At 31.9% G+C, this 7551-nt stretch overlaps 1 protein-coding gene and 1 long non-coding RNA gene across 2 annotated transcripts in view; one reads left to right on the top strand and one right to left on the bottom strand.

Annotated features, from left to right (window-relative positions):
• Positions 1 to 535, bottom strand: part of LOC130645631 (hexokinase-1-like) — a 55037-nt gene extending 54502 nt beyond the window's left edge. Inside the window, exon 1 of the mRNA XM_057451680.1 lies at positions 526 to 535. The gene's annotated coding sequence lies outside the window, so the exon portion shown is untranslated. The remainder of the gene's footprint in view (positions 1 to 525) is intronic.
• Positions 536 to 5765: 5230 nt separating this feature from the next.
• Positions 5766 to 7551, top strand: LOC130645633 (uncharacterized). The gene is made up of 2 exons (XR_008982719.1): positions 5766 to 5807; positions 7235 to 7551. It is a non-coding gene; the product is annotated as an uncharacterized LOC130645633 (long non-coding RNA).

Genomic DNA, 7551 nt, shown 5'->3' on the forward strand with positions numbered 1-7551 from the left:
GAAGGGGCGCACATTTAGTGGACCGCGGGTATATAGTGTTTGTTGCGCCCCGCCGAAGGGGCGCACATTTAGTGGACCGCGGGTATATAGTGTTTGTTGCGCCCCGCCGAAGGGGCGCACATTTAGTGGACCGCGGGTATATAGTGTTTGTTTTATGTATGGGAGAAGTTTTTTTCTTACTCTCAACTTCGCGGGGGAACTTCGGCTCGAACATCCAACCTAGGTTTGATATAACACAACCTGTGTGTTTGGTACCATCAAGACAAAAATAACACTGATCGAGCAAAACTTATCTTGTCTCGGTTTCTTTGTTGTCTCTGAAGATTTGACTGCCATAAAAAATATTAATCGAGATTCTTTTGTTATGTTAATTTAAAGCTTTGTAATATTGTCTCGTTTAATATGCTTAAATGTCACTGCAGCCCACGTGAATTTATCTTCAAGAAAAGGTTTGTTTTTCTTTGTCCAAGTTGTTTCGAAACTTGTTAACAGTAAGTAGAAGGATTACTTATATTTTATATGAAATTAAACTCAGAACGGTTTATGGCGTTGATCCAAAGGCCGCAATTTATAAATGCATCACAAGTTAAAGTCAATCAAGAACAGAACATTCCGTGTATGGCCATGACTAAAACTGCTCGCATTTTGTTGGTCTTCCCTTCCCGATGGTCTGGCTTGTCGTAATAGCTTTAATGATGTAGCTAGGGAGCTAAATACTTATTTTTAAATTCTTGCATTTTATAAGTTAATAGTCGTAAAACTACTCTCACTTGTACTACAGCTATCAAGCTAGAACTGCACAAAATAGTGCTTTCATTAGAGTCCCTTTTTTCAGAAGCAACAAAAAACTTTTATCCTGCCCTGTGTAATTTTATCAACGAGGGTGCTGATAAGCCACATACACCGTAAAAAGTATAGGCGTTTTGGGTGAGTAAAATAACTTCTAAAGGAACCTTTGTGAGGCTGCTATCATGTATTCTTGCGGTCAGAATGTTCTCCTTCGTTGCTATCCGATGGAGAACAAAGTGGACTTTTCACGGTCAAACCTTCAAAGTAGCAACCTTACTTAAACAGAATTTACAAGTAAAACGTCGTTAAAATGTCAAGCAGTATCTAAAACATATTAAAGATTTGACTAAAAAAAAAAAAATTCCTTGAAAAATCCAGTATTGTATTTATGAAGATTTCACCACAAAAACATTAATTACGGCATTTGTACCCCATTTCATAATGGCTGCCCGTGATTGGTTGACACAAATCAGACCGCAAGAATATATATAAAAAGATATTTGTTGAATCATGAAAAAATATTGTTGTTCATTGCACGCAACAGTCAAGTTGAACTGATAAATTAACCAATAACATAACATAGTTAGCCCTTGCAGTACAACTAGACGCTACCCACAGTATGTTACAGGTTTCTTTGTTTTCTTCCCTTTTTTATGTTTTTTCTTGAAATTATAAATGATGTTGTTGATTTATCAAATCTGACAAATTTATTAATTGAGTGTCTACCCTTTTTTGTATCAACTTGTTCAATTCAATTCGAAAACAATGACCAATCAATTTCCTCGATAATAAACAATCAAATTTGTAAAATTCAATAAATCGATTTCAACAAAATAAGTCCTGTATTGTCCACAGGTTTGAAAATCTTGTATCGCCTGCTTAATATTATACTTGTTTAACAATGATATCAAAGCCAGCTTGACTAAATTTATATATATATTTTTATTTATATAGTATACCTTTTGTGTATCACATGGCATTGATTTGTATCTTTTTAATAAATTCTAACTTTAAATCAGATAAGTAGACAATAATTAAACAACCTAGTATTAATTCAGTTCTGGTAAAATTGTATTCTTCTTTCTCAATTTTAAATATACTTTCTTTTTCAGATCATTTGTTATGAAACCATGCACCATCAGCATTTTCGAAAAATCTTCAACGAGAGAAATTTTTAAGGATTTTATTGGTAACTTAACAGAGTAATAATTCATTGAAATTGAAATTGTTCAGAAGTTATTATATATATTCGAATCGTGAAGTTCATACATAGCAATCCTGCATCCTGGAATTTTCGAGATCAGTTATAAAAAAATCCAGTTAAAGTTTTAACTATTGTTTTAGAATATATACTATATATATGTAAAAAAAAAATTATTTTTTATTTATCAAGTTGTATTTTACGCAATAATAATTGAGAATTAGGATACTTATGATGTGTTTATATACCCCATTGTTCTCCGTTTTAAAGTCTACTTCAAATTTTAGAATCTTTTAGGCTAATGACGGAAATCTTCAAGTCGCAGGGCTTCTTATTTAAAAATTTTCCCCTGGGCAATAAGCTTATTCACAAGCCTCTATGCAATTCCGTACTGCATTTCTATCATATTCGTCATATTTGGCGGAAAATGTTTCAGCAGAATAGCTTTCAGACACAATTTGTTATTACAGCACAAGAATTTTTGGAGTTTGGATAAGTCATAAATGTATGAGTAAGTCTTTTGAACGAATTTTAACCAAAAATCAAAAGCAATGATTACGTGAAATTACACAACAAGAAGGCTAGAGGCGTTTAAAGTGTACATATATTTAATCAAGATCTAACTTTATAGATAGAGCCTTAGCCAAATGTGAAAATAACGAAAATAATAAGTTCTAACACTGCAGTTTTTATAAATTTCAAACGTCCACCATTTTCCATTTTAATTTTAAATCCCGTTCTAAATTTAAATGTTTGAAATCGTTATTAGTAATTCGGGGCGCATTAGTGGTAACTATGGCTAGTTTTATGTATGGGAGAAGTTTTTTTCTTACTCTCAACTTCGCGGGCGAACTTCGGCTCGAACATCCAACCTAGGTTTGATATAACACAACCTGTGTGTTTGGTACCATCAAGACAAAAATAACACTGATCGAGCAAAACTTATCTTGTCTCGGTTTCTTTGTTGTCTCTGAAGATTTAACCGCCATAAAAAATATTAATCGAGATTCTTTTGTTATGTTAATTTAAAGCTTTGTAATATTGTCTCGTTTAATATGCTTAAATGTCACTGCAGCCCACGTGAATTTATCTTCAAGAAAAGGTTTGTTTTTCTTTGTCCAAGTTGTTTCGAAACTTGTTAACAGTAAGTAGAAGGATTACTTATATTTTATATGAAATTAAACTCAGAACGGTTTATGGCGTTGATCCAAAGGCCGCAATTTATAAATGCATCACAATTTAAAGTCAATCAAGAACAGAACATTCCGTGTATGGCCATGACTAAAACTGCTTGCATTTTGTTGGTCTTCCCTTCCCGATGGTCTGGCTTGTCGTAATAGCTTTAATGATGTAGCTAGGGAGCTAAATACTTATTTTTAAATTCTTGCATTTTATAAGTTAATAGTCGTAAAACTACTCTCACTTGTACTACAGCTATCAAGCTAGAACTGCACAAAATAGTGCTTTCATTAGAGTCCCTTTTTTCAGAAGCAACAAAAAACTTTTATCCTGCCCTGTGTAATTTTATCAACGAGGGTGCTGATAAGCCACATACACCGTAAAAAGTATAGGCGTTTTGGGTGAGTAAAATAACTTCTAAAGGAACCTTTGTGAGGCTGCTATCATGTATTCTTGCGGTCAGAATGTTCTCCTTCGTTGCTATCCGATGGAGAACAAAGTGGACTTTTCACGGTCAAACCTTCAAAGTAGCAACCTTACTTAAACAGAATTTACAAGTAAAACGTCGTTAAAATGTCGCAAAATGGCAAAAATTAAGCAGTATCTAAAACATATTAAAGATTTGACTAAAAAAAAAGAATTCCTTGAAAAATCCAGTATTGTATTTATGAAGATTTCACCACAAAAACATTAATTACGGCATTTGTACCCCATTTCATAATGGCTGCCCGTGATTGGTTGACACGAATCAGACCGCAAGAATATATATAAAAAGATATTTGTTGAATCATGAAAAAATATTGTTGTTCATTGCACGGAACAGTCAAGTTGAACTGATAAATTAACCAATAACATAACATAGTTAGCCCTTGCAGTACAACTAGACGCTACCCACAGTATGTTACAGGTTTCTTTGTTTTCTTCCCTTTTTTTATGTTTTTTCTTGAAATTATAAATGATGTTGTTGATTTATCAAATCTGACAAATTTATTAATTGAGTGTCTACCCTTTTTTGTATCAACTTGTTCAATTCAATTCGAAAACAATGACCAATCAATAAATCGATTTCAACAAAATAAGTCCTGTATTGTCCACAGGTTTGAAAATCTTGTATCGCCTGCTTAATATTATACTTGTTTAACAATGATATCAAAGCCAGCTTGACTAAATTTATATATATATTTTTATTTATATAGTATACCTTTTGTGTATCACATGGCGTTGATTTGTATCTTTTTAATAAATTCTAACTTTAAATCAGATAAGTAGACAATAATTAAACAACCTAGTATTAATTCAGTTCTGGTAAAATTGTATTCTTCTTTCTTAATTTTAAATATACTTTCTTTTTCAGATCATTTGTTATGAAACCATGCACCATCAGCAGTTTCGAAAAATCTTCAAGGAGAGAAATTTTTAAGGATTTTATTGGTAACTTAACAGAGTAATAATTCATTGAAATTGAAATTGTTCAGAAGTTATTATATATATTCGAATCGTGAAGTTCATACATAGCAATCCTGCATCCTGGAATTTTCGAGATCAGTTATAAAAAAATCCAGTTAAAGTTTTAACTATTGTTTTAGAATATATACTATATATATGTAAAAAAAAATTATTTTTTATTTATCAAGTTGTATTTTACGCAATAATAATTGAGAATTAGGATACTTATGATGTGTTTATATACCCCATTGTTCTCCGTTTTAAAGTCTACTTCAAATTTCAGAATCTTTTAGGCTAATGACGGAAATCTTCAAGTCGCAGGGCTTCTTATTTAAAAATTTTCCCCTGGGCAATAAGCTTATTCACAAGCCTCTATGCAATTCCGTACTGCATTTCTATCATATTCGTCATATTTGGCGGAAAATGTTTCAGCAGAATAGCTTTCAGACACAATTTGTTATTACAGCACAAGAATTTTTGGAGATTTGATAAGTCAAAAATGTATGCGTAAGTCTTTTGAACGAATTTTAACCAAAAATCAAAAGCAATGATTACGTGAAATTACACAACAAGAAGGCTAGAGGCGTTTAAAGTGTACATATATTTAATCAAGATCTAACTTTATAGATAGAGCCTTAGCCAAATGTGAAAATAACGAAAATAATAAGTTCTAACACTGCAGTTTTTATAGATTTCAAACGTCCACCATTTTCCATTTTAATTTTAAATCCCGTTCTAAATTTGAATGTTTGAAATCGTTATTAGTAATTCGGGGCGCATTAGTGGTAACTATGGCTAGTTGCGCCCCACCGAAGGGGCGCACATTTAGTGGACCGCGGGTATATAGTGTTTGTGTTGTGTATGGCAAAAAAATTTTCCACTCTTTACTTCGCGGGGGAACTTCGGCTCGAACATCCAACCTAGGTTTGATATAACACAACCTGTGTGTTTGGTACCATCAAGACAAAAATAACACTGATCGAGCAAAACTTATCTTGTCTCGGTTTCTTTGTTGTCTCTGAAGATTTGACTGCCATAAAAAATATTAATCGAGATTCTTTTGTTATGTTAATTTAAAGCTTTGTAATATTGTCTCGTTTAATATGCTTAAATGTCACTGCAGCCCACGTGAATTTATCTTCAAGAAAAGGTTTGTTTTTCTTTGTCTAAGTTGTTTCGAAACTTGTTAACAGTAAGTAGAAGGATTACTTATATTTTATATGAAATTAAACTCAGAACGGTTTATGGCGTTGATCCAAAGGCCGCAATTTATAAATGCATCACAATTTAAAGTCAATCAAGAACAGAACATTCCGTGTATGGCCATGACTAAAACTGCTTGCATTTTGTTGGTCTTCCCTTCCCGATGGTCTGGCTTGTCGTAATAGCTTTAATGATGTAGCTAGGGAGCTAAATACTTATTTTTAAATTCTTGCATTTTATAAGTTAATAGTCGTAAAACTACTCTCACTTGTACTACAGCTATCAAGCTAGAACTGCACAAAATAGTGCTTTCATTAGAGTCCCTTTTTTCAGAAGCAACAAAAAACTTTTATCCTGCCCTGTGTAATTTTATCAACGAGGGTGCTGATAAGCCACATACACCGTAAAAAGTATAGGCGTTTTGGGTGAGTAAAATAACTTCTGAAGGAACCTTTGTGAGGCTGCTATCATGTATTCTTGCGGTCAGAATGTTCTCCTTCGTTGCTATCCGATGGAGAACAAAGTGGACTTTTCACGGTCAAACCTTCAAAGTAGCAACCTTACTTAACAGAATTTACAAGTAAAACGTCGTTAAAATGTCGCAAAATGGCAAAAATTAAGCAGTATCTAAAACATATTAAAGATTTGACTAAAAAAAAAAAAGAATTCCTTGAAAAATCCAGTATTGTATTTATGAAGATTTCACCACAAAAACATTAATTACGGCATTTGTACCCCATTTCATAATGGCTGCCCGTGATTGGTTGACACGAATCCGACCGCAAGAATATATATAAAAAGATATTTGTTGAATCATGAAAAAATATTGTTGTTCATTGCACGGAACAGTCAAGTTGAACTGATAGATTAACCAATAACATAACATAGTTAGCCCTTGCAGTACAACTAGACGCTACCAACAGTATGTTACAGGTTTCTTTGTTTTCTTCCCTTTTTTATGTTTTTTCTTGAAATTATAAATGATGTTGTTGATTTATCAAATCTGACAAATTTATTAATGAGTGTCTACCCTTTTTTGTATCAACTTGTTCAATTCAATTCGAAAACAATGACCAATCAATTTCCTCGATAATAAACAATCAAATTTGTAAAATTCAATAAATCGATTTCAACAAAATAAGTCCTGTATTGTCCACAGGTTTGAAAATCTTGTATCGCCTGCTTAATATTATACTTGTTTAACAATGATATCAAAGCCAGCTTGACTAAATTTATATATATATTTTTATTTATATAGTATACCTTTTGTGTATCACATGGCATTGATTTGTATCTTTTTAATAAATTCTAACTTTAAATCAGATAAGTAGACAATAATTAAACAACCTAGTATTAATTCAGTTCTGGTAAAATTGTATTCTTCTTTCTCAATTTTAAATATACTTTCTTTTTCAGATCATTTGTTATGAAACCATGCACCATCAGCAGTTTCGAAAAATCTTCAACGAGAGAAATTTTTAAGGATTTTATTGGTAACTTAACAGAGTAATAATTCATTGAAATTGAAACTGTTCAGAAGTTATTATATATATTCGAATCGTGAAGTTCATACATAGCAATCCTGCATCCTGGAATTTTCGAGATCAGTTATAAAAAAATCCAGTTAAAGTTTTAACTATTGTTTTAGAATATATACTATATATATGTAAAAAAAAAATTATTTTTTATTTATCAAGTTGTATTTTACGCAATAATAATTGAAAATTAGGATA

This window comes from Hydractinia symbiolongicarpus, chromosome 5 (genome assembly GCF_029227915.1).
Source record: "Hydractinia symbiolongicarpus strain clone_291-10 chromosome 5, HSymV2.1, whole genome shotgun sequence".
Classification (NCBI taxonomy): Eukaryota; Metazoa; Cnidaria; class Hydrozoa; order Anthoathecata; family Hydractiniidae; genus Hydractinia; species Hydractinia symbiolongicarpus.